The sequence below is a fragment of the Podarcis vaucheri genome (assembly GCF_965113315.1).
Source record: "Podarcis vaucheri genome assembly, chromosome: 14".
Lineage (NCBI taxonomy): Eukaryota > Metazoa > Chordata > Lepidosauria > Squamata > Lacertidae > Podarcis > Podarcis vaucheri.
This window is the reverse complement of record NC_138752.1, coordinates 49,395,249-49,422,985: the sequence shown is the minus strand read 5'-3', so window position 1 is coordinate 49,422,985 and position 27,737 is coordinate 49,395,249. Positions and strand designations below refer to the sequence as shown.

At 49.1% G+C, this 27,737-nt stretch overlaps 1 protein-coding gene across 2 annotated transcripts in view; it reads left to right on the top strand.

Annotated features, from left to right (window-relative positions):
* The window catches only part of RAI1 (retinoic acid induced 1), a 222,766-nt gene that overhangs the window by 56,971 nt on the left and 138,058 nt on the right, over positions 1 to 27,737 (top strand). Inside the window, exons 1-2 of one of the 2 annotated variants that reach the window (XM_082199603.1) lie at positions 9,486 to 9,602; positions 18,675 to 18,774. The gene's annotated coding sequence lies outside the window, so the exon portion shown is untranslated. Of the gene's footprint in view, positions 1 to 9,485; positions 9,603 to 18,674; positions 18,775 to 27,737 lie in introns of those variants that run through there. The other variant, XM_082199602.1, reaches the window with a different exon arrangement.

The window sequence follows — 27,737 nt, the reverse complement described above, 5'->3', positions numbered from 1 at the left end:
ACCTCGGGTTAAGAACTTAATTTGTTCCGGAGGTCCGTTCTTAACCTGAAACTGTTCTTAACCTGAGGCACCTCTTTAGCTAATGGGGTCTCCTGCTGCCGCCGCGCCGCCAGAGCACGATTTCTGTTCTCATCCTGAAGCAAAGTTCTTAACCCGAGGTACTATTTCTGGGTTAGTGGAGTCTGTAACCTGAAGCGTCTGTAACCCGAGGTGCCACAGTATCTCCTTATATGAGCTTGCCAAGGCGCAGAGATCCTCAGTTGAGTACCTTCTCTCAATCCCATCATCATCAGAGGCATGGCTGGTGGTGACATAAGAGAGAGCCTTCTCCGTGGCTGCCTCCAGATTGTGGGATTCCCTCCCAAGAGAGGCTAGACTGGCCTCCTCCTTGTTATCTTCTGCCAGCAGGCAAAGACCTTCCTGTTCAGACAGGCCTTTGGAAACTAAGGCGAAGGCGATGCTTAATTGTACAAAAAAGGGGTTAAATGCAGTACAGTGGTACCTCAGGTTACAGATGCTTCAGGTTACAGACTCCGCTAACCCAGAAATAGTACCTTGGGTTAAGAACTTTGCTTCAGGAGGAGAACAGAAATCGCACTGCAGTTTTGAATTGTGTTTTAACATTAGGCTGCTGTCAGGGCAACATGGATTTTAACTGCTGACTCTAAATGTGTTTCAACGTATTTTAACTCTTGCTTTTCAGCTAGTTTGCTTTTATTATGTTGTATTTTTTAATGGTGTTTGTAAAATAATAATTATAATAAAAATAATAATTTATTACTTATATCCCGCCCATCTGTCTGGGCCTCCCCAGCCTCTCTGGGCGGCTTCCAACAGGATATTAAAAACACAATAAAAGATCAAATATTAAAAACCTCCCTAAACAGGGCTTCTAAACGTTAGTTGTTTATTTCCTTGGCATCTGATGGGAGGGCATTCCACAGGGCGGGTGCCACTACCAAGAAGGCCCTCTGCCTGGTTCCCTGTAACCTCACTTCTCGCAGGGAGGGAACCACCAGAAGATTCTAGGAGGTGGACCACAGTGTCTGGGTAGAACGATGGGGGTGGAGACATTCCTTCAGGTATACTGAGCCGAGGCCATTTAGGGCTTTAAAGGTCAACACCAAAACTTTGAATTGTGCTCGGAAACATACTGGGAGCCAATGTAGGTCTTTCAGGACCGGTGTTATATGGTCTCGGCAGCCACTCCAGTCACTAGTCTAGCTGCCGCATTCTGGATTAGTTGTAGTTTCTGGGTCACCTTCAAAGGCAGCCCCACGCAGAGCACACTGCAGTAGTCCAAGCGGGAGATAAGCAGAGCATGCCCCACTCTGGCGAGACAGTCTGTGGGCAGGTAGGGTCTCAGCCTGTGTACCAGGTGGAGCTGGTAGACAGCTGCCCTGGACACAGAATTGACCTGCACCTCCATGGACAGCTGTGAGCCCAAAATGACTCCCAGGCTGCGCACCTGGTCCTTCAGGGGCACAGTTACCAAAATTCAGGACCAGGGAGTCCTCCACACCAGCCCTCCCTCTGTTGTAGCCTGCCCCGAATCCCAGCTTGGGAGAAAAGCGTGGTGGAAATACAGGCATTCCCCCACATTCAAGTCACATGCAACCATGTATATGCATGGTGCCAGAAACCTGGAAGAGCCCCAACAAAGTCCCGCTGTGCCTCTGGCTCATGAGGGTACCCTCCCCAGAGCCAAAGAGAACGTCCCTTTTGAGCTCTGGGGGCAGTCTCCTCACGAGCCAGAGGTGCAGTGGGTCGCCCCCCTCTTTATGCACATGTCAATTATGTGCACAGAGGGCCAGAACATGACCCCCACATAAGCGTGGAGTCGCCTGTAAATAACAATAACTTTTACGGCTGCAGTGTTTAATCAGTTAAGCAGGTTCATCAATTAAATATCTCAAGAAGCATTTTAATTATCATGCAATGCTCCTGAAAGCTGCCGTCCGCATCCGTTGTGCCTCTTCCTCGGTGTCCTAAGTGCCGTTCTGCGTTGGACACAAGCTCTGGCACCTGCAGTTGGCATCGAACACGGATGCTGGCAACCAGATGGGCGGGGTATAAATAATAAATTATTTTTATTATTATAACCGGTGGGGCGACTTGGAGGCAGTAAAAGGAGGTGGATCGAGAACTTGAACCCAGAACATTTAAATCCTGGCTGGGTGATGAATAGAGTGAGGAAGGGAAGGAGAGCACATGGAGAAGGAGGGAGATACTGGGATATGGGGTGAAAGCGGGGCAGGAAGGGACAGTGACCTGGAAAGTTACCTGGGGTCAAAGGAGATTAGATGGAGGAATTAGGCAAGGGGGAGAATTTAGATGCAGTTCAAACTTAAAAGGCGGCACACAATTTTGCAAACTGAAACACAGTCAGCTCCCTCCGAAATCCTCAGTTTTCCGAATTTCGTAATGGAGTTCTCCAGGGAAGTAGAATAAAAGAATTGCAGAGTTGGGTAAGGGTAAAGGTAAAGGGACCACTGACCATTAGGTCCAGTCGCAGCTGACTCTGGGGTTGCGGTGCTCATCTCGTTTTACTGGCCAAGGGAGCCAGCGTACAGCTTCCGGGTCATGTGGCCAGCATGACTAAGCCGCTTCTGGCAAACCAGAGCAGCACACAGAAACGCCGTTTACCTTCCCGCCGGAGCTCACCCCGTCGCGGGGATTCGAACCGCCAACCTTCTGATCGGCAAGTCCTAGGCTCTGTGGTTTAACCCACAGCACCACCTGCGTCCCCAAATGCCATGTAGTCCAACCCCCTTCGGTGTAGGAATTCCAGCTAAAGCATCCATGACAGATGGCCATCGAACCTCTGCATAAAAACCTCCTAGGAAGGAGAGTTCACAACCGTCCGAGGGAGCAAACCAGACTGCCTCTTTCCTTACAGAGATCAGCAGAGGGGGTCCCCTTACTACTTCCTCTGCCTTCAGAGGCTCAGGGTGGGTGGCCTAGTAGAGGGTCTTCTCTGTGGTGGCTCCTAAGCTGTGGAACTCCCTCACTAAAGAGGGTGTGCATGGCAGCTTCATTGTACAGCTTCTGGCGAGTGCTGAACACGCACCTTTTTGCCCTGGCTTTTGACACTTGAGGTGTATATTTTAAGGAACCTCCTTTTTATGGTTGTCGGTTGTGTCTTAGTATTGCTTTTTAATGTTGTGATCTGCCCTGGGACCTTAGGGTGAAGGGGGGTTTAATCAATGATAAGGATGATGCCATATTCTCCAACATGTTGGATCCTCAAACCGGGATGCACATCTTTCCGGCTGTGCTCCTGTGCGAGTCACATGACCCACGTGATATCACAGAGCCCCGAAGACGCAAGCACGGCACATGTGTTTTGGGGTGCCTCGCAAAATTGCAGGGCCCCCCGAAAAGTGCTTTGCACAAATTCAAAATGCTATCATTTAGGACACATCCACATTCAGAGTACATTTAAGGCCAATTGTCTCCCCCAAAGAACTTTCAGGATGTGTAATTCATTAAGGGTGCTGAAAAGTGTAGTTCTGCAAAGGGCAAACTAAAGTTCCCACGATTCTTTGGCAGAATCCATGAAGTGGTTGTGACCTACACCCCCCTCCCCCCCCCCCGCCAGAAGTAAGTAGGTAAAGAGATATGGGGAGAGCAAAACTTGGAAAAGGATCTGAAATATTTTCCTTGAAGCTTTGAAGGGCCATAAGACTATTATTTTATAATTTGTTTTTTTGTTCTGGATTGTTTTATTTGATGTCTTAAAGTGTTGTAAACCGCTTTGAGATTCTCTCTCTCTCCCCCCCTCCCTAAAATATAAAGCAGTATCAGTGGCATAGCGTGGGTTGTCAGCACCCGGGGCAAGGCAAGTAATTTGTGCCCCCTAACCCATGGATTTGCGCCCCCTAACACGTGGATTTGCGTCTCCTAACCCTAACCCCCAGATGTTGCGCCCGGTGCGGCCGGGCCCCCCTGCACCCCCCACGCTACGCCACTGAGCAGTATAGAAGCATTCCAGAAAACAGGGGCAGCCCCTGGTAAACAGAGGACAGCTGGTGCATGAATGCAGAGTGATTCCTGGTCGCATGGCGTGGCCGTGAGGTGCAAGAGGCGAGTGCACTCTCCCCGTGAACCGAGCATGCACCCCGCTGCACTCCCCAGAACCTCCTGCAATGCGCAGCAGCCTTGTGACGTATGCGCCTTGGCAGAGAAATTGACGTGCAAAGGGTTCCCCAGAGGGGCAGGGTTTGAAAGCCACTACATGAGATCTGGCGGGGGCCGCTCGGAGAGGTTTTGCCTGGATTTTTGTCAGCTCTTCCTAGCGGTGAGAGCTGGGAGGCTCTGGAGCAAGAGAGACAGAGAGAGCTTCCTAAGTCAGGGAGAGGGAGAGAGAGGGAAAAGGTGCTTCAGAAGGGTCTGGTGGGCGTATTGAACCAGAACGAGGAAGCTGCGAGTGGAGAGGCGCTGTGTTTTAGTCAAATGTGAAATGCATTTATTAGGAAGCATTAGCCGTTGCCAGGAAGAACGAGCTTTAGAGATCTTGAGAAAGAGGGGGAATGAAATACGGTAGATTTAGATGGTTGGCACAACAGAGAGGACGGAAGGTTTCCCACCCCCACCCCCCAATTCTGATCCTCCTTTTTCATGCACCCCTAATGCTGGGGACCCCATCCCAGAACCCCATATTTCTCCATTGATAGACTCTAGGCTTTCTTCCATGCTCCACCAGAAGTCCTCTCGGAAACACTGACACTCATTCTCCCATCCCTGTGGAAATCCTTCCTCCCATCTTTTCCACAAAGCTTTTAATAGAATTGTAGAGTTGGAAGGCCCCCTGATAATCATCTAGCCCAACCCCTGCACTAAAGCCAGATTCTCTTAGGAAGAAAAAAAAGAACTCTGGTCTTCTTAAAACCACATCTACATGTAGTGTGTGGACGTTTTTTGTCTGACCCAGTGCCCCCTCCGATGAGTGGAAAGTCAGTCCATGAGGATTGGAGGTGAACATTTCTGGAAAGAGGGAATAATGGAAAACACGAGGGTCGATGCAGAAACTCCACATTTTAAAAACGGTGTGCCAGAGATTCCCTCTTTCGTACCGCTAGAATCTGTGGGGATCCAATGAAGCAGAATGTTGGAAGAATCGGGACAGATAAAAAGCACAGTGTTAATCTGTGGAACTCACTGCCACCGGAGGCAGTGACGGCCACCGGCTTAGATGGCCTTCTTGAAGTGGGTTAGACAAATTCATGGAAGAGAGGGCTGTTGCTGGTAACTAGCCCCAGCCGTTACTTCCTCTCCTTCACAGCTGGAGGCAGCAAATGTTTCTGAATATCAGTTGCTGGAAACCCCAGAAAGGAAGAATGATCTTGTGTTCAGTGCCTGCTTGCTGGTTTCCCGTAGGCATCTGATTGGCCACTGTGAGAACAGGATGCTGACTAGATGGGCCACTGGCCTGATCCTGCAAGCTTGCCTTAGTTTTTAGGCATGGACTTCAAAGTGACAAGCCAATTGCAGAAACCCTGGATTTTGTAGGCAAGCATGGGCGGCCCCTCGCTGCGTGGTAGGCGTGCATTTTGCCGTTCATGAAGCAAGCCGTGTTCTTGGCTGAGGGAAGAGGCAGCGAGGCGTTGGAAGGCCAGTGAGCAGGCCGCCAGAGGTGAATGAGGTTTCCGCTGCTCCTGGCTTGGGAACGTTGCTGGCAGGCCTCTCCCAACATCTTTTAAAAATAAAGGCTGGTTTTCATCTGCAAGCCTGATGCTTCCTGATGGCTTCAGGGAGGGAAAGCAGGGTGGGATGAGGTCTGGGTGGGAAGGAGCAGCAACCTGCATGGGAATTTGTTTTTCGGTAATACGCAGCCCCCACCCCTCAATTGCCCCCCGCTCTTCCTCGAGCAAGGAGGTGCAAATCCCCCCCCCCCGTTCCCCAGGGCTCCATTAGGCCCGCATCTAAAGCCTTTCCCTTCGCTTGGCTGCCCCTCCGTAGGAATAAAAGGAATTCTAATAGGCTGCCGGCAAGGATCCGCCATTCACCCTTTCCATGGAAACGAGGTACGAGGGCTGTACTCGAGATTTGGCCCAGGTCACCGCAGGAGGGGCTGGGGAAGAAAAGGGAGGTGGGTTTTTTGTTGCAGAAGAGAGAAACCTTTGGGAAAGAGGGGTGGAGGAAGGACAATTGCATTCCTTTCTCTTCCTCTCCTGCCTGTGGAAGAGCAGAGGTGTCAGGGGGTTCCCTCCTCCTGCAGAACTGGAGACTGGCCTGGGTGGAAGGGCCATCATCCGTGGCGGTGCAGGTGTGCGTAGAGACAGTGGTGGACCTAATAATAATAACAATTTATTATTTATACCCTGCCCATCTGGCTGGGTTTCCCCAGCCACTTTGGGTGGCTCCCAACAGAATATTAAACAGAATAAAACTTCATACATTAAAAACGTCCCTAAACAGGGCTGCCTTCAGATGTCTTCTAAAAGTCAGATAGTTGTTTATTTCCTTGAAATCTGATGGAAGGGTGTTCCACAAGGTGTGTGCCACCACTGAGAAGGCCCTCTGCCTGGTTCCCTGTAACCTCACTTCTCACAGGGAGGGAACCACCAGAAGGCCTTCGGAGCTGGACCTTAGTGTCTGGGCAGAACGATGGAGGTGGAGATGCTCCTTCAGGTATACTGGACCGAGGCCATTTATGGCTTTCAAGGTCAACACCAACACTTTGAATTGTGCTCAGAAACGTACTGGGAGCCAATGTAGGTCTTTCAGGACGGGTGTTATATGGTCTTGGCGGCCGCTCCCAGTCACCAGTCTAGCTGCCACATTCTGGATTAGTTGTAGTTTCTGGGTCACCTTCAAAGGTAGCCCCATGCAGAGCGCACTGCAGTAGTCCAAGCGAGAGATAGCCAGAAATAGCCAGACCACTCTGGCGAGGCAGTCCATGGGCAGGTAGGGTCTCAGCCTGCGTACCAGATGAAGCTGGTAGACAGCTGCTCTGGACATAGAATTGACCTGCACCTCCATGGACAACTGTGAGTCCAAAATGACTCCCAGGCTGCACACCTGGTCCTTCAGGGGCACAGTTACAGGACCAGGGAATCCTCCACACCCGCCCGCCTCCTGTCCCCCAAGAACAGTACTTCTATCTTGTCAGGATTCAACCTCAATCTGTTAGCCGCCATCCATCCTCCAACCGCCTCCAGGCACTCACACAGGACCTTCATTGCCTTCATTGGTTCAAAAGAGAGGTAGAGTTGGGATTTTTTTCAGGACCTGCATTTTGGGGGCCTTGAAATTCAGACCCTCCAAGTGTCCCTATTTTCCAGGGACAGTCCTGAATTTACAGAAGTCGTCCCAGTCAGATGGGCAGAGTATAATCAGTAACATTTGATGATGATGATGATGATGATGATGATGATGATGATGGAATAGGATGTCTCTGTTTTCATCGGAGAGATGTTGGAAGCTTGGACTTTCTTATTTTATTAGGTTTTATCAATAGAAAAGTTTAGAAAAATACAAAAATGAAAAAGATACAAAATTACAAAATACAGAAATACAGACATTAAACACAAAAAAGAAAAAGAAAAAACACATATGAAAGAAAACAAAAATTCCCTCTTTCTTAATTTCTCATCTTTAGTTAACTTATTTTCCTGACTTCCTCACGTCTCCCATTTTTGTATCCCTTTTAAAAATTGGTTCAGCAAATTCATGTCCTATTTAGTTTATCTATTTATTAATCCCATCTTACATTTTACCTTGTTGCTAGAACCCCTTCAATTCATTTCAATGTCATCAGCATTCAAAAATTTTACAATGTTTCTGCAAATAAGTTTTAAATTTCCTCCAATCTTCTTCCACCAACTCTTCTCCCTGCTCTCGGATTCTGCCAGTCATTTCCTCCATCTCCATATAGTCTATTAGTTGCATCTGCCATTCTTCCAAGGTGGGTAGATCTTGTGTCCTCCAATGCTTTGCGATGAGAATTCTTGCTGCTGCTGTAGCATACATAAAAAAAGTTCTATCCTTCTTTAACACCGATTGGCCAACTATGCCCAGGAGAAAGGCCTCTGGTTTCTTTGGGAAAGTATATTTAAATACCTTCTTCAGTTCATTATATATCATTTCCCAGAAAGCCTTGATCCTTGGGCACGTCCACCAAAGGTGAAAAAATGTGCCTTCAATTTCTTTACATTTCCAACATTTGTTATCGGGCAAGTGATATATTTTTGCAAGCTTGACTGGAGTCATGTACCACCTGTACATCATTTTCACCGGGATTAAATTCACGGCATGTAATGCCCTAAGAGAGAATATTAGGAAGCTTGGACTTTCATGTGGGCCCCTTTGCAACCAGCAATGAGGTCTGGGTAACCATTGTTATCTTTTTCAACAAGGTTTTTCACAACAGATCGCCACACCTTTCCAATATCTCTGCTACTGACTCTCAAACTTTGGGATTGTTGAAATATGTACCATACCCTCCAACATTTATCCAGTGAAAATAGGGACCTCATGTTCCATCATCATCATCATCATCATTATTCCCCATCCATCTGACGGGGTTGTCCCCATCACTCTGGGCAGCTTACAACATATATAAAAACATAATAAAACATTGAAAAACTTCCCTATACAGGGCTGCCTTCAGAAGTCTTCTAAAGGTTGGGCAATCATCTCCTTGGCTTGTGGGTCACATAACTCCATACCCTCCAACATTTCTCTGATGAAAATAGGGACATACTAAGGAAAAGCGGGGCATTCTGGGATCAAATCAGAAACTGGGACGGCTTCTGTAAATCTGGGACTGCCCCTGGAAAATAGGAACACTTGGAGGGCCTGGGATACGACATCCTTAGGGCTGCCGTACGTCCGGGTTTCCAGCTGGAAAATGGCGTCCAGGTGGATTTTTGGCAAAATGTCCTGGAAAACCTGGACATATGGCAAGGGAAGGTTTAATATTTTTTTTAGAAAATCATTTAAAAATTCAAGTCAGAAACCAGGACAGCTTCTGTAAATCTGGGACTGTCTCTGGAAAATAGGAAAATTTGAAGGGTCTGTGCTGCTGACTCTCAAACTTTGGGATGGTTGAAATAGATGCAACAAAAAAAGAGTCAGTTTGCGTTGTGCAACTCAAATTGACTCTACCAGACCCACAATTTTCAAGCAAGGTGGATTAAAGTCATTTATGGGACCCCTCAGGATTAGGGGCCAAGAAATGTGAGCTTTTTTAGTTTCTTTTTTCCCCTGTCCCTTTTTTTTTTTTTTTGAGCTTCTTTAGTTTCATAGAGATCTGGCCTTGCATGGAGCAAAGCCTTTAACTAATAGGTTAGGAGGGACTACCACTATGGCAAATGGCCTGAGGCCAGGCTTATTTCCCTGCATTTGCCTCCCGCCGTGTCATGCTTTTCTCATGAGCAAAGCCGCATCTGCACTATAATTTTGAAGCACTAATAGGCCACATTTGGCAGTCGTGGCTCCCCGCCACCCACCCAAAGGATTCTGGGAACTCTTGCTTTGTTAAGGGTGCTGGGAGTTGTGACGACACTCCTGCTCCCTTCACAGAACTACAATTCCCAGCGTTCCCTCGGAAGAAGGAATGGCGGTGGCTGTTGTTGTTGTTTCCTAAACAGATTCAGGTATTGGCCAATTACTTATAATGCCATTTATTACAGCAACGTGCTCCAGCTGCCACCTGGCCAAAATGGCTGCCGGAATGGTTTCTAAACATTGGGAATTGCAGCTCCCAAGAATTTTTGGGAGAAGACATGACTGTTCAAAGCAATATAGTTGGGCTTTAAATGTATAGCGCAGATGTATCTGTTCTTCAGATCTAGGCCTGGGCTAGGTCATTTTTTGCTTCCTCCCATTCCGGGTCAAGGTGGGCTAGGTCATTTTTTGCTTCCTCCCATTCCAGGTCAAGGTGGGCTAGGTCATTTTTTGCTTTCTCCCATTCCGGGTCAAGGTGGGCTAGGTCATTTTTTGCTTTCTCCCATTCCGGGTCAAGGTGGGCTAGGTCATTTTTTGCTTCCTCCCATTCTGGGTCAAGGTGGGCTAGGTCATTTTTTGCTTCCTCCCATTCCGGGTCAAGGTGCCTATAACCCAAGGCCAGCCAAGTCATTTTAACAGCTGAGGCACGTATCTCATGAGTTCCTCACCTTCTCTCCGGCAGTAAAAATGCCCCAGTAATAAATTAAGTAGACAGCAATTTGCTGCCCTATCGTGCCAGCCAAAATCAGTTGCCTGAGGCGCCTGCCTCAGTTTGCCTAATGGTAGAGCCGGCCCTGTCAAGACCCCATCTTTCCTTAGCCTGCCTGCAACCATTTTTAATTTTAAAAATTGGGTTGCATTTGCCTCTACTTTCCTCTGGGAAGCTTAAGGCAGCCTTGGGATTTATATGAAGGGCGGGGTATAAATAAACGAAGCCAGTAAAACCAAAGTCCTCCTCTCTGTCACCCTTTTTAATCCTTGCAAGAGCCCTGTGAGGGAGGTTAGGGGAAAACATAGGCCACCCAGTGAGCTGTGTGGTCGAATGGAGATTTGAACTCGGAACTCCTCAGCCCTAGCCTGACACTCCAACCACTACTCCATGCAGGCAGCCTTGAGGGCCATACCCCTCGATATTCCACACAGAAGGAGATCTGGGGCATGTTTGTAACACACCCGTTCTCTCAGCCAAAGATTGCGGCCCAGCTTTTGCCCAACTTGTTCCTTACAGCTGAAAGCTTTCTTCCAAGCATTCTCTGCTGCGATAATTTCTCTTCCGTGGCCCAGCCCTCCCGCCATTGATTTGAAAAGCCCAGAGAGCTGCAACCCTTTGGTTAATGACCTGCTTGGAAAACGTAATTGTCTTGCAGTCAGAAGCTACTTCAGCAGCTGCAGCGGGTGTGAATGGCAGGTTGCTCTAGGCATGACATTTTAGGGTTTATGCTAATGTGTTCACCTGCATGTGCAGCAGAGGCAACATCGATCCATTGCAATGGCACCCCATCAGAAGGAGGGCTCAGTTTCAATGGTGGAACTCAATAGGGTCCAATTTCAATTCCCAGCATCTTCAGGTGGGACTGGGATTTGCAATATGTGTTATTGTTGGTCAGAGAACGTCATTTGGCAGCCATGCAAATGTTAGAGATATTTCTGCATTGCAGAAGATTGGACTAGATGATCCTCAGGGTCCCTTCCAACTCTGCAGCCCTATGATTCTATGAAATCCTATGCCAATCAGTGCACACAATGATGTGCTAGCTGGAACAATGGCCTGACTTGCTAGGCTCAGCTCCATTTGATTTACTCTTTTATTCGTAACAATGAGGACTGGTGTCTTACTTTAGTTTTAGGCGTGGAGCTACAACTCTATGGCATATCTCATGCTTTGTCTGCAGAATGTCCCAGGTTCAATCCCTGACATATCCAGACAGGGCTTGAAAAGACTGTCTGGAACCTGGGACAGCTGCTGCCGGTCAAGGTTGGCAACACTGAATTAGATCCATGGCCTGATTCAGTAGAAGGCAGCTTCTTAAGTTCTGAGATTTGCCCTAGAGAGAGCTGGATGTTGAAAAACGGCTGCAAGGCAGTAGAAATGAGGAAGTTAACCAAGAACAAAGCAGTCCCACAGGAGGCAAAATCGGGATGGAGATTTGCCTGGGGCTGGTTAATACAGCAGCATAAATGGGAAAAGTCATGAGTTGTCCAGACTCCAACTCCAATCAGCCCCTGCCAGCACAACCAATAATCAGGAATGATGGGAGTTGTATTCCAGCCAGATCCAGCCACAGGGTTCTCCATCCTTTGTAGAAACTTACCTTAGGAACAAATGCAACTGCATTGGGGGTGTCCCCACTTATCCGGTTTCCAAAGTCTCCAGTCAGCTGCTGAGAAGGGCATGAGAAAGTTTCCCTTTCCACATACGCAGGTGGTAAACCCAACTGTCTACTCCCGTAGTTGACAGTTGTCCCACTGTGAGTCTATACGCAGCCGCCGTAGAAATCCAAATGGTTGGACTCCCCCTTTGAGATTTCAGTATACCTTTTGGTGTAGAAGAAGTGGTGCTTATTCCTTTAGAGCAATACTAGTCTTTCTTCTAAGCCAAGAGTGGGGAACCTTGGGCTCCCCAGAATGGTCAGTGGTGATGAGAGTTGCAAGCCAGCAACATCTGGGTTGGCCAAAGCATCCCCACACCAGCTCTAGGCCAAGATGGTCCACTACATCCTCTCCCTACTAGTGGACTTCCAGATGTCACTGGACTCTGAACTCCCACCTGCGCCAGGTAGCACTGCCAGTGGCAGAGACTGTTGTTGTCCAGGAACACCAGGTCAGAGAAGTCTGGTGTTCTCTTGATCCTTCCTTCCTTCCTTCCTTCCTTCCTTCCTTCCTTCCTTCCTTCCTTCCTTCCTTCCACTAAAACTCAGGCAAAATGGGCTCCAATGTTGTTCAAAACAGTGGTGCTGGGAGAAGGGGGTCTAAACCTTCCTGCCATGGCATTTACATGATCAGACTCCCCCCACCCAAACTGCTAGGACCCCAAGCAGAAAAGGGTACTGATATTGTGCCTACAAACCCCCCCACCTCCGCTGCTGATAGTCGCAGGAGCTCACAGCAGCTTCAGCAGGTGGGTGGGTGAGTGATTCTGATCGGAAAGTCAGTGCGGGGAGATAGTATCAACCCCCATCACCAGCGCCACTTTTCTCATTGAGACTGGAGCCTTCCCTGACTGCTTTTCGATTGTATGCATGTGGGGAAGAGAAGGTGTGGGGGGGACCAGTGCCAGGAGATCCAATAAGATGGGGAATCTCAGGCCTGATGGCTGATTGTAGCCCTCCACCCTCCCTTCTCTCCTGACCTTGGGGTTCTGCCAAGCCCACATTCTTCACCCTTCTCAAGGGCTTTTGTCTGGCTGGGCTGTGTCAAAATAATGCGTCCTGATTGCCTGGACAGGGGATGCAGAGGTGTATGTGTGGATATATAGAAACTTAGGGCCTTTGGGTAGCAGCTGGCCAGCTGTGCGAAGGTAAGAGTTGCATTTGTTGCTTCACCCACTTTTGCCTGTAGCCACACTTACTTTTGCATTTGGCCCTGACCACAACTCTATTTGGTCCTTGACCGCTCTGCGCCCCCTCCCCCTCCCGCAAGCTGGAAAAGTGACCTCACCTGTGAGCTTAAGATATTAGGTCCCTTTCCTTCCTCTCCCTTGAGTTCTAAATCTGGCTGGCTCCCAAGTTTTGCAAAACGTTTTGCAGTCCTCACCATCACCTCTCTGGGATGCATCCGACCTGCCGCACAACTGGTATAGGAAGTAGGATTGGGTGCCTTTGACCCCAAGGGGAAGTAGGAAGACTCTGGGTTCATAGACCCATAGAATTGTAAAGTAGGAAGGCACCATCTAATCCAGCCTTTCTCAACGGATGGGTCCCCAGATGTTGTTGAACTACAACTCCCATCACCCCTAGCTAGCAAGGCCAGAGCTCAGGGATGATGGGAGTTGTAGTCCAACAACATCTGGGGACCCACAGGTTGAGAACTGCTGAGCAGTGCAGGAATATGCAGGGACCGAACCTGCGACCTTGGTGTTATCAGCACCATGTTCTAACCAATAGAGCTTTTGTACCTAAACTTTATGGTTTTGCTATTCTCCTGTTTTGAAACTTGACACTGCTCCTGTTTCCATGTTCTCAGCCCACATGGCTCGTGTGCCAGACATCTGGTGGCTGAGATCTCCAGTTCCTATAGAACTGGAATTGGGATGCCCTGCAGCAGCCCGCCAACCCCCTGCTTTTGTTCCGTGGTTTCTTTGGATCGTAGGCTCATGTTCCACAGATTGCATCATTTTCACATGCGTTACTCTGAAAAGCACCTTGTGCTTTGCTGCTGTAGCAAACCATCATTATTACATTAAATCATGAGAGTCGTGTGGTATAGTGACTATAGTGGCACTTGTGCTCTGCTGACCACATGTATAGGTGATTGCAATGTGCTCAGCCTTTGAAAACAGTCTGGAAGTAGCTGCAGCTAGGGCAGAATTGCAGCAACTATGATGTTAAGTGAAGGTCCTGCACTGGCAGCGTGAACTACTAGCTCGCAGATTCAAGGATCTGGTAATGATTTATAAAGCCCAAAATGGCTTAGGGCCCAACTATCCACAGGAACGCCCACCCAAAACCAGCTGACCCATTCTGTAACATAATAATATTTTTTTATTTATATGCTGCCTATCCGAGTGGGTTGCCCCAGTCACTCTGGGCGGCTTCCAGCAAAATATTCAAAAACACAACAAAACATCAAACATTAAAAAACTTCCCAGATGTCTTCTAAAAGTCAGATAGCTGTTTATATGCTTGACATCTGACGGGAGGGTATTCCACAAGGCAGGCACCACTACTGAGAAAACCCTCTGCCTCATTCCCTGTAACGTCACTTCTTGCAGTGATGGGACCGCCAGAAGGCCTTCAGAGCTGGACCTCCGTGTCCAGAACAATAAGGGATGCTCTGCTCATGATTCTCTCAAGCAGAGCCAGCCCACTGATGAGGTGGGGTGAAGCCCCTGGCTCAGGCGGTGGAAGTCCCAAGAGGCAGCGCCCTGCCACTACCGGAACACCTCCTTCTCACCAGCAGGAAGAAGGCTTTCCTGTGCTCAACATTGCTGGTCATCTTCCCCCACCCCTGGGGCAGAGGAGGTGAGTGGCAATGCCTTGTGGAACACCCTGGTTCTCACTGAGTTTGTCAAGGGTGGGCATGCCAATAGTGGCAGAAGTGGTGGTACAGGGTGTGGTGGCAGGAGGGGACAGGAAGTGGAATATTCCTGCCTCAGGAGTCGAAACAGGCCGAGACGCCCGTGCTCTTAAGGATCATTGGGCCATGTGTTTTCTGTGGTCTCCAACTCAAGTTGACACCTGTCCCTTTTGCTGTTGGGATTTAGACATCAACTGAAGATATTTTTGTTTACCCAGGGATGCACCGATTTGTCCATTCCAGTTTCTCTTGCTTGCTTTCCAATCTTCTTCACATTTCCACACCAACTTGTGATTTTTGTTCAAAAGTCCTCGCAACAATATTGTCAGTATTTGAGTTTATATTTATCCCAATATACACATTTGGTATTCAATTTTGCCTACCATGCACATTTTCCACAAGCCGTGCTCCTTAATATCCTTCCTTTTTTGCATTACATTGCCACAGCGCACCTTTACATTAAAAACTTCCCTAAACAGGGCTGCCTTCGAATGTCTTCTGAAAGTTGGATAGTTATTTATCTCCTTGACATCTGATGTGAGGGCATTCCACAGGGCGGGTGCCACTACCAAGAAGGCCCTCTTCCTGGTTCCCTGTAGCTTTGCTTCTTGCAGTGAGGGAACAACCAGAAGGCCCTCGGAGCTGGACCTTAGTGTCTGGGCTGAACAATGGGGGTGGAGGTGCTCCTTCGGGTACATGGGACCATGTATGGTTGAGGAACTGCAAATGGGGCAGGTTCGGCTTAAAATGCAAAGTGAATTTGAGAGCTGATGGGTTTCAGTGGCTAGAGGTATGGGCTAGGTCCTCTGAAACCAGGGTTCAAATCCCCACTCATTTATGAAGCTCTCTGGGTGAGCCTCGTAGCCTAACCTATCTCACGGGGTCCGGGAGAGGGAATAAAAAATCTGCTGCCACCTTGAGATCCTTGGAGTAAAGCCAGCTTGGATGGCTTTAAATTGGGACAAGAAAAACTCACAGAGGATAATGCTATCAGTGGCTACTAGTCTTGATGGCTAAGCTTTGCCTCCACAGCCGGGCGTAGAAATGCTTCTGAAGGCCAGTGGCTGGAAGCCACAGGGGGAGAGAGTGTTGCTTTTGTGCTTGAATCCTGCTTGCACAATTCCCACAGGCATCACTTTGGCCACTGTGAGACCAGGATGCTGTCCTATATAGGCTACTGGCCTGATTCAGCACACTCTTCTTATGTTGTCGGATGGGACAGAACTCGAATAAATGAATAAATTTTGTTGTTGTTTAGTTGTTTAGTCGTGTCCTACTCTTCATGACCCCCTGGATCAGAGCACGCCAGGCACTCCTGTCTTCCACTGCCTCCCGCAATTTAGTCAAACTCATGCTGGTAGCTTTGAGAACACTGTCCAACCATCTCGTCCTCTGTCGTCCCCTTCTCCTTGTGCCCTCCATCTTTCCCAGCATCAGGGTCTTTCCCAGGGAGTCTTCTCTTAGAGCCTCAGCTTCAGGATCTGTCCTTCCAGTGAGCACTCAGGGCTGATTTCCTTCAGAATGGATAAGTTTGATCTTCTTGCAGTCCATGATTATTATTTTATAAATATGGTGATTTTGCATGTGTGCTTATTTACCGGGACATTTTGCTGTTTATCTTGAGCTGTACGCACCCTGTGCTCCTAGGAGGGTGGGTGATGAATAAATGTAATAAACAAACAGAAGGGCTGATGAGGGTTGGAGAGAGAGCCGGGTTCCAGTTCCTTCTCACCAGGGGTGTAGCTAGCTGCTCTGGCAGGGGGAGATCTGCGGGCGGGGCGAGGGAATCTGCCCAGGGGGGCAGTGCAGCGAGCTGACCATTGAGTCCGCCTGGCAGACGCAAGCCCCATGCTGCTGTTTAGGGCAGCGCGGGGCCCCAAGCCACTGTGTCACTCCCAGAAGAGAAGTGTGGCGCGGGCACACTGCAGGCCAGGCCCCGCGGTAAGTGCCGCCCCCTGCGGCGTGCCATTTTGTCACGTCCTCAGGGATGACACCTGGGGTGGGCCTCACCCCACCCCACCCCTTCCTACGCCCCTGCTTCTCACTCAGTGACCATGTGCCAAGCACTTTTTCTCACCCTGTTGCAGCCTTCCACAACCTGGTACACTCTGGATGTTTTTGGACTACAACACCCACCTCTCCAACACAGAACGCCTATCTTCCGGCTGTGGCTGATGGGATTTGTAGTCTTTAAAATGCCTGGCAAGGGTTCCAGTTTGGGGAACGCCTGACTTGAGGTACCTTATACAGTGTTGTTGTATGACTAGAAACAGGAAGGTGGGGTCATCAGTTTCTTTGCAGGAAGGCGAAGGCTCAGAAACAATTACTTCGATCGTTGCACGAAAGTTAGACGCCGGACAGATTTTGTGGGAGCCTTCTGGGAAAGCTGGGTGCACTGCCAGTGAGCAGACGGACCCTGCTCTGGCTAGTGTGTTGCAGCTGCCACTTTTGGGGGCACCAGAGGGAACTGGGCACTTGTCTGAATTACAACACCCCCCCCCCGGTAAAAAACGATGTGAGGAGGGCAAACCCCTCTGCTCTGTGTGGGTCATGGTAGGAAATGGCCAGAATGGTTGAAGGCTATTCCTCCTCAGTCGGTAGAGCGTGCGACTCTTAGGTTGTGGGTTCGAGCCCCATATGGGACCAAAGATTCCTGCATTGCCGGGGGGGGGCGCAGTAGATGACCCTGGGGGTCCCTTCCAGCTCTGTGCTTTCAACCTCTGTCGTTCAGTCCTTCCTGATGCCCCGCAGCCACCCAAGGGAATTCAGGTGCCCTCGGCTCTCATTTGCCAGCGGGCTGCGCGCATGACTCCCCCCCCCAACCACCACGCAGGGACCCCCACCCCCCAAAAAGCTCCCCTCTCCTCCGCCTGCTGTGTCAGTCTCTGCCTGGGCTGCAGCTGCGCGCAGTTAGGAGAATCTCCCGGTGTGGAGGGACGAGGATGCCTCCCTCTCCCCCAGGCCCCTTCCCTCCCCCATTTTGGTCCTCCCTCTCCCCCATCGCAACCCCCCCTCCTCCCCAGCGCACACTCCCACGCAGCTCCCACCTCCCTAAGCCAGACCTCTCTCATTCAAGCTTTCACACCGCTCTGCTCATTCAACCGCCGTGGCTTTGTTGTGCATGCGTGGGATTACATTTCAGAGAGGAGGGATGGCTGTGGCCAAATTAGACTGATGGAGGGCAACCCCCCCTCCCCAACCCCCCCCCAACCTTCCTCCTCCTTTTTAAAAATTCCTCCTCCTCCTCCTCTTCTTTTTTGCCTCCCCTTCCTTACTGCGGAGGGTGTTTCCTTCTCTCTCTCCCATTTCATATTTTAAATCTGTAGCTTTTCTTGACCCTGCGTGATGGCGCTTTTATGCTTCGTAGGCTGCCTCTGTTTCTGATTGCTATTCCTGGCACACACACACGCACGCACACACACGGATCACAAACATCACACACCGGCGACAAGGCTGCCACCCACTCACAACACAAAACAGGAGGGGGGGGGGAGAGAGAGAGAGAGAGAGAGAGGAAAAATCTGCCACCGCTGGTCCCTCAATCTCCTTGGACATCCTGATGTCTTTATAGTGCCACCGAGAGAGAGACCCTGAAACCACTCCCTCCGTATCCTCTCCCCTCCTTTCCCCCCACCTCTCCCTCATCTCCATCAGCACAACCTCCCCCCACCCTTTTAGCAGCCTGCAGCCAACCAATCAGCCCCCCCCCACGACACACACAGCCGTGCGCGCCCTCCCTTCCTCTTCCACACACATGTTCACCATTCCTACCCCTGGCATTAAATTTTCAAACTGCAGGCTAAGGGGCCGTTCCTAATTACCTCCTATCCCCTAGTGGTCTATGAATAATGACTACTGAAGGAGCTCAAAGAGGTTGCTAAGAAGAGAGAGAGAGAGAAAAAGGGGGAAACAAAAAAATAAAAACAACAAAAAAGAATTGTGCTATATACATATTTTTCTCCCCACGTTTTTCCCCCCTCCTAAAGGATCTAAATCTGTGACCACTCTGCTCTGGGAGGACGGCAAGGGAAAAGAGCGAGGGAGCGCCAAAGAGGAGACGGAAGAGAAGAAGAGGAGAGCTTGCAGGTAGGGCGAAAGGAGATCTTTCTTTGGGGTGCTTTGATGTCTCTTTGGTGGGGGGGCTGCACGCTGGTCGCTCCATTCATCAGCTCCCTTCGCTTTCTTTCCCACCCAGCCCCTGTCCCCTGCCCTCCCTCTCCCCTTGGTTTTATGTTTCTTGCTTACGCCATTTGTGCTTTGGGGAGATTGGGGGGGGGGGGAGCACTTCAGAGACAGCCGCGTTGGTCTTTCGGCTTTGGCAGAGTTGGTGAGCATTGTCTCCCCTCCAAGTGGATTGTTTGAAAAGGGCTTCTGGATTTTCCTTGCAGAATTCCGAGCAAGCAGCATTCCTTCCTTCCTTCCTTCTTTCCTTTCGTGTGTTCGCTTGTTCTTTCTAAATCTGGTTGGACGCACAAGTGCAGGCGTGAAAAAGAAGTTTGGTTTTGGGGAGGGATGCTTCTTTTCTTATGCAGGGTTGGGGGAGATGTTTGGTGTCTCTGGAGAGTGGCTTTTTAAAAAAAACTAACGGAAGTTCAAAGAATGCTAAATTGGTGGCAAGGCTGAGATTGAAGGTTATTTTGGATGATGCCTTCGTAAGGTCTCAGTAAAGTTGTCGGATGGAGACCCAGCATCCCATTATCTCTCGCCAGTGTTTCCATGCGTGGCTTTGATCGATGTGTTTCCCCATTGGTTCCTTTTCCCAGAGAATCAGTCTCTCCTCTGAGCTAGGAAGACCATAAATTGTAGCTAGCATTTGTACTGTACAGCTGTGATGGTTCATTTGGAAATCCCCCCAGGGCGGGGGGGGCATGCTGGGAGAGAGAGAGAGAGAGAGAGAGAGATTTTCTCGAGGTCTCCCTGGGGTTCTCTTTTTCCCATGACAAATGCCTTGCCCCCTCCCGACAGAAACCGCCCACTGACACGATTATTATTTTTTAATAAATAAACGGGCTCTCCAGACCCTCAAGGAAGCGTCGCCAGCCTACAAAAGAGCCTCCGTGATCTTCCTTCCTTTTTTCTTTTTCTGCTGCTGTTGCTGTTGCAGAAAACGAAAAGGAAGAAACTGGAAATGTATGCAGGGTGTTGAAGTATTGTTGCAGGAGGAGAGCTGGGAATCGGCTAGAGCCAAACTGCCAGCCAGCCTATGACATAGCAGCAGGATGCCGTCCACCCTCTGCCATTGAAGAGCTACTCAGAGCAGGCAATTGTGTGCGTTTGGCGCAGGTGTGGTGGCTGAGATCCACAAAAAGCCTCCACTCCAGAGCAACCCTATTAAAACCAACAAAGCGAGGCGACCCGGATGGGAGCAGATAGGTTTGTTGCACCTGTGTCGCTGTGTGCGGATGGGCGCATCAGTTCGCTTGGAATTCACCCTGCAAATATTGAACCTTTTTTTAAAACAAAACAAAAATGTAAATCCATCGATGGAAAGGCGCAGAAAATGCACCGTTCAGGGAGGCAGCAAGGAGAAGGTGCGGGACGAAACTTTGTGGCATGCACAAATCGTCGCAATGGTGGGTTTGTGACAAAGGAGACAGGTGGGCAGGTTTCAGAATGAGGAGAGGAAGGCAGAGCTGCAGTGTTTGGCGTAGTGGACAGACTGCTGTTTGTAGGCCAGCTGTGTGCAGTTAGGTGGGGGAAAGGCTCTTTGCTCCAGGTTTAGCCCAGCAGCAGCCTCTTTTTAATAGCAGTCAGACAGATGCCTCCAGGAAGCCCACAAGGCAGGGATCGCACAAGTGGCCTTTCTTGGTTGTTTTGACCTCAGCCCCTGGGGTTCAGAGATAGACTGCCTCTGAACATGGCAGTTCCATCTCTTGCTATCAAGGTTAATAGCTGCCTCCTGCTATTGTGTTTCAGATTGCATGTGGTTATTCTTCAGGGAGTATATAATTTCTGAGTGCTGCAAGGCATGGAAAAAGTAAAGTCCACAAACGCTCTGAAAGCACACTGTTTTCGGTTTGTTTGAGGGGTGGGTTTGTTTTCGTCTTTTGCAATTTAATCGTGGATATACTGGCCTTTGGACCTTAAATTGAACCTACCCTTTCTCATTTAAACCCAAAACAGCCTCTGACTTTAGACCTGGGGCCGAAAAGATGCAAATCTCTTGCTAAATGCCTGCCAAGCCGCAAAACAGGATGTCACAGTTTTAATATTATGCAGTTAGATAGGTTTAAAAATCTCGCTGATATCTCTTACTTCAGGGAGCTCATGGGTAATGTACGTGCATACTGGGTCAGTCCATGTTGAGCTTCACAGCGACCCAGTCTGGTAGGTTAGGCTATAAGAGCAAGAAACAGACAGGCCCAAGGCTACTCAACGGAATTTCACGGAGTGAGGATCTGAACCCAAGGAGCGCAATTCAGTTTGCTATGGCTGCTACAATGGCTTTGGCAAAAAAGAAAACCTTTTTGTAGCTCTACCTGGAGCAGCTAGAGGATCGAACCTGTGACCTTCTGCAATGCAAGAAACATGCTCCACCACTGAGCTACAGCCCTTCCCTGACGTATTGTAACTGCATATGTTGATGGTGTTTGTCGTCCATAACTCTGGGAGGCTGTTGAGCATCACAGGCTCCAGATTCCACCCTTGTAGCATAAACCCCAGTTCCATATTGTTTGCCCTAAACTGGAATCATCAAATGCACCTCCCATGTTACTGTTTCCTCAAACTGCTCTGAACTTGGGGTCCGTTTGACCCCCCCAATACCTGATGAGCAAAAACCTGCTCAGGGAGGGTTCCCCCCCCCCGCTCTCCCCGTTTATTTATTTTAATGACGTTGTTTGTTGTTGTTTCGTAGGGAAGCAGAAGTCCAGAACGGCAGGGGAGGCGGGGAGAGGACTGTGGGGGCGGAGAGTCGATTTAAATTGGGCTTAATGGATTCCCAAGGCAGCTTTTCGAGATGAAAGTCAAAATAAGACTGAATCTCAGCAGACCCGTCTCTTGCATTAAAGATGCTGCTCTCCTCATCTTCGCTCCTCTTCCCTCCCCCTTCCTCCTTTTCTTCTTTTTAAAGGGGGAAGAGGGAGGGGGGGAGATTTCTGTGTTATGTGCACAGACGACAGAGTGGAGTTTTCTAGTCTTATAATGAGGACCCTAATTGAAGAGCGTAACCCTCGTGGGATCTGCATTCACTGACGGTTGTGTTTCTCACTCCTACTGGACTGTGGCTTTCTGTCTGGGGCGGAGCAGGCCGGTGGTCAGTGTGCAAGACTCAAAAGGTACGGGGGTTTAAACAGTGCTATCTCTATTATTGTTATTTAACGCAAATCTGTCCCGGCTCTCTCCCAAATTGGGATTCAAGGCAGCTGGTTTAAAATTTAAAAATGCAATCTAACGAAAACAAGCTAGTGAACAAACCATAATTCAAAGGCATCACAGCACATTTAAAACCCAGTTTGACCTGACAGCGAGTCTACACCTTAGTTTCCAAAGGCGTCTCTGAACGGGAGAGTCCTAGCTAGCTGGCGGAAGGATCACGGAGAAGGAACTGGTCTAGCCTCTCTTGGGAGGGAATCCCACCATCTGGGGGTAGCAAAAAAAAAAGCTGCCTCTCGTGTCACCACCACGCATGGCTCTCATGTTGATGGGACCTAGAGAAGGCCTTAAATGGCAATACCTGAAGGACCACCTCTCCCCATATAAACTGACCCAGACTCTGCGTTCATCACCTGAGGCCCTTCTTCGTGTGCCTCCTCCCCGTGAAGTCCGGAGGGCGGCAACGCAAGAACAGGGCCTTCTGTGCAGTGGCTCCCCGTTTGTGGAATGCTGGCCCCAGGGAGGCTCACTTGGCGCCTTCTATATATATATATATATATATATATATATATATATATATATATATATATATATATATATGCAGGTTTTGGTGTCTTCGGGTGTCTTCCCGTGTAAGAGTCGGGGTGTCTGGGCGACGTTTCGACGAGGTCTCACTCGTCATCTTCAGGCTGGTGCTTTCGGCTTCTTGTTACTGGAACAGAGCAGAATCTGGTGTTTGAGTTCCTATAAATACTGTTGAGGGGTGTGGTGTATAGCCTCCAACGTTCTGGGCAGAGAGGAAGTTCCTAGATTAGTGTGCCTTTTCTTCTTTTGTTCCTTAATTTTGCTCTGTTCCAGTAACAAGAAGCCGAAAGCACCAGCCTGAAGATGACGAGTGAGACCTCGTCGAAACGTCGCCCAGACACCCCGACTCTTACACGGGAAGACACCCGAAGACACCAAAACCTGCATTCCTGTACCCGTGAAAATCTACGAAAGCATATATATATATATATATATATATATATATATATATATATATATATATATATATATATTAGGAGCCTGGCGAAAACGTTCCTCTTCAACCAGGCCTTTGACTGATTAATATTCTACAGCCTTTTAAGTATGTTCGTGTGTGAGGGGTAGGGGGTGTTATAGAATCATAGAATCATAGAGTTGGAAGAGACCACAAGGGCCATCGAGTCCAACCCCCTGCCAAGCAGGAAACCCCATCAGAGCACTCCTGACATAGGGTTGCCAAGCCTCTGCTTAAAGACCTCCAAAGAAGGTTTTGTTGTTTCTGGTTTAACTATTTCTTGTTTTTGGTTTTGTTTCTGGTTTAACTAAGTTTTGTTGTTTCTGGTTCAACTATTTATTTGTGCTTTTTCCTTATATTTTTATCTTGTGAACCACCCTGATATCTTTTGATGAAGGGCAGTATGTAAATTTAATAATAAATAAATAAATAAATAAATAAATACAGTAAGGTGAGCAATCGCCTGAGGATTGTAGCACCTGGGCAGGTTTGTGTAGGGAGATACGATCTTTCAGGTCAGACACATTATGAAATGATGCAGGCAGGCAGGCAAGCAAGCAACAACAACATGTGTGCTCTGCATATGCAGACCAGAAATTGCTTGCTTTGCCTTAACAATGTAAGAAGCCCCCTCTGGCCTCTCAGTCCTCCACTCCACAGCCTCTCTTTTGATACACACCCAGTTCTGCTGGATCGGTGAGATCCTGCGGGAGGCATTTGGTTCCTGGGGGGAAGGTGCCTGTGAGGGTCCTGGGTCTGGTTGTACAGGAGATTTCTTGGGGGGTCTCCTGTCCGTTAGTCTTGGTAGTCTCTCCAGTCCTCAGCAGCAGGCCCAGAGTCCTGGATCTATTCCTGCCAGTGGCGTAGCGTGGGGGGTGCAGGGGGGGCCGGCTGCACCGGGCGCAACATCTGGGGGTTAGGGTTAGGGGGCGCAAATCCACGGGTTAGGGGGCACAAATTAGTTGCCTTGCCCCGGGTGCTGACAACCCACGCTACGCCACTGATTCCTGCTCCTTGTCCCGGCTCCTTAGATTGCAACTCTGCACACACACACCCGACACTATGTCTGGATTGCTGCTGGATTCTGGGGTCACAACACCAAGTTGGGGAAGGCCGCTTTAGCATTAAGACTAAAACCTGGTTGTTATTTTGTGGGGAGATCATCTGGAAAGACCCTTGAGTGACCAGATAGCTGCCATATCTGTTCCCTGAGAAGAGAGGGGGCAATTCACGGGGCAATTCCCAACCCCTCTTTTGCAAATCTGATTTCCAATAAGGCAGAGTTTGACGCAGAGAAGAATCCCAGCATCCAGTGGCTTCACAATTCTCTGAAATGCGTTATTAAAAATGTTTGTACCTTGCCTTTTCGGCATGCGGGTCTAACGGAGGCAGCCCACAAACCAATAATTGAAATTCAGAAGCAAACGCAGATGAAAAACGTAACCAAACAGATAGCATCGGAACCAGGCAGCCGGGAAAGGACAAAAACAAGGAGATACACAATAAATAGCCAGGCAGTGGAAACAACATAAGCAGACTCCAGCCCCCCTCCCTATCCCCCCCCCCCCCACCTCGGACATAACAAGAGGCCTCAAAAGGTGCTCTGGAAAAGAATCACCTTTAAAAAACAGCTTGGGTGGCCTGTTCCCAGGCAACCGTTAGCCGTAACCCAGGCAGCAGGGGAAATCAGAGAAGGACTCTGGAAATGTTGAAGCAGGTAATGCCAGTAAACATGAGCCAGTGGTGTGATGTAGCAGTTAAAAAAGCCAACGCAATCTGGACTTGCATGTAACAACAACAACAACAACAATTTATTTATATTCCGCCCATCTGGTTGGGTTTCCCCAGCCACTCTGGGAGGCTCCCAACAGAATATTAAAAACACGATAAAACATCAAACATTAAAAACTTCCCTGTGCAGGGCTGCCTTCAGATGTCTTCTAAAAGTCAGATAGTTGCTTATTTCCTTGGCATCTGGTGGGAGGGCGTTCCACAGGGCGGGTGCCACTACCGAGAAGGCCCTCTGCCTGGTTCCTTGTAACTTGGCTTCTTGCAGTGAGGGAACCACCAGAAGGCCCTCAGCGCTGGACCTCAGTGTCCAGGTAACAATGGGGGTAGAGACGCTCCTTCAGGTCTTCTGAGCCTTTGAGGCCGTTTAGGGCTTTAAAGGTCAGCACCAACACTTTGAATTGTGCTCGGAAACGAAGTGGTAGCTGCACTCTGCTCTGCGCTGTTCAGACCACATCTGGAGTTCTAGGCACCACATTTTAAGAAGGACGCTGGCAAACCAGAGCACCGTCCGGAGGAGGAGTGTTCTGTAAGCCAAATCCTACAAGGGATGGTTGTAAGAGCTGGGTGTGTAAGAGCTGGAGAAGAGAAGATTATGGAAGCTGTCCTCAGAGATCCGACGGGCTGCTGTGCGGGTGACGGAGCAGACTGGTTCTCTGTAGATTCAGGATCAGAACCGACGGCTGCAAAAGGCAGGAAATGGAATTTTGGCTCACGTTCAGAGAAACCTCCCGACGTGGAAAGCTCTTTGGGAAATGCTGAGCTCTCGGCTGGAGGTATAGGGTAGTAGAGGACGGGCAGCCAGGGGTGCTGTAGCACAGTCGCATTTTGCCTTGCAGAACCCGCACTGAGTCAGGGATTGGAGTCGATGACCTTCGAGGTCCCTTCCACTTTTGTGGCCCAGTGATTTTATACGGGAGAAGGCAGTTGTTGGAGGCACCCTGGGCTCTGGCGGATTGCAGGGTAGCCGCAGAACGAGAACAGATGCTCCGACTGCTCACTGTTTACCAGCAACAGTCCCTATTTTCGGAGCCCTGTACTCTATTTTTGCCTTTGTAAGAAGGCCTTGTTAACACTGTGTGGTACTCATTAGAGTGAGTTGCTAGAGCTCTCGTTCTTCGAGATCCAGCACCCTCCCCAGGGTTACGTTTCGGAAGAGAGGGGTGTTTCTTGAACTTGGTGTAAGGGATCTGAAGAAGCCAGGAGAATTAAGAAGTGGCTGAGAGGTCAAGTCTGCATGGAGCATACCCCTCAACACTTTGAAACCAAAATCCGGGACGCCATCTTCCCAGACGCCATCTTACTGGTTTTTTTATCGCGATGGCACAGCGGCCATTTTAGTTGCTGTGATCTTGCACGATTTCGCACTGCGGTTCCCCCAAAAACCCTATTTTGTGGGGCACAGTGCCCCAAAACGTGCATTTTTGAGTGGCACGCGAGATTGTGCCCCCCATGTTTTCTGAGGGGAAATGGTGTCACGAAATTGTGCGAGATCGCAGCAGCCAAAATGGCCGCTGTTCTCTCGCGAGAAAAAAGGGGTGTCTCAGTTTTTTCGGGACACTTGCAGGGTACGCATGCGGAGGGCCTCAGATTGCACCCCTGTCAGCATGTCCAGGTAGGGGATAGGGAAGGCCCTTGCTTGGCACTATGGAGAGCTGCTGCCAGTCTGAGTAGATGATACTGAGCTAGATGGGCTGCTGTGGTAAAAGGCAGCATGTTTAAAAGCAACTCTTCATTCAGGACCATGATGACTAGCATCTTACTTAAAGGAAGGGCTATACCTGAGTAGTAGCTGACTTTGGTGTAAAGCAGCTCCCTGTGTTCCTATTTGCATCTGGAGGAAGTTCCATGCTTATGGTGCCACCACTGAAAAGGCCCCGTCTCTTGTGTGAGCAATGGAGAGAGCAGGACCTCCGAGGCCACTTTTCATGAACAACTGGTTTGTAAATGAGAAGACAGCTTCTGAGAACTTCTTTCTTCCACTCCGTCTTCTTGTGGCAATGCTGGTCAGATTTTGCTTGTCCTGTAAAGTGCAGCAGGGTTGTGTGGATGCTGAGATTGTGTCAGTGGAAAGAAAAAGCAGTTGTGGTCCTGGGTACAGAGATCATCTACCTTCCTGAGAACCACAGCCCTCCTCCTCCTCTTCGTCTTCTTCTTCTTCCTCCTCCTCCTCCTTCTTCTCCTTCTCCTTTTTAAAAGCACAAGTTTCTAGCCCACATGGATGGCTGGGAAGATACATGGGCAAAACCGACTGAAGCCTTGAGTAAGGCCTGGAAAAGATTGCTTGACAAGAGCAACTCCAGCACCTTTCCCCCTCTTTGTGATGGGCAAAACCGGAATGAACTATGTGAAATATGCAGCAATGGAAATGTATCGTGTTTGCCTCCTTTATACAAATTGCAGAAATGGGTTTGCCTTGGACTGCCTGGGTCTGAGCATTTGTGTTGTTTTTATGCAGAGCTCTAGCTGTGACCTTTCCAAGTTGAGACCGTCTCCCTGTCCCTCCCTCCCTCCCTCACCTCGCCTGCTGTTCCGCAGCTGTAATTAAAACTTAGCCAAGAAGACCCTTAGCCATCTTTTGCAGGCAGAGCTGGCATCAGGACTTTGAGGATTAGGTTGGATAAGGCACCATCCATTGGTCCCCTTAAATAAGAAGGGGCGGGAGGGGGGGTTAGATGCAAAAAGCAAGGGACTGCCCCAGAATCCTTTGGTGAGATCACTCATGCAAGTGAGTCAAGCTACGTCATTTATTGATTTGGTCAAGCTATAGTCCGCTTAATATTATAATAAAACATTTGAAAGCAGTTTATAAAAGGGGGTTGCATGCTCTGCTAAGGCCTTCTCAGAGCAGAACCATTGAAGTTAATGGTCACAGCTCATTTAAGTTCATTAATTACCCTGAATAGGA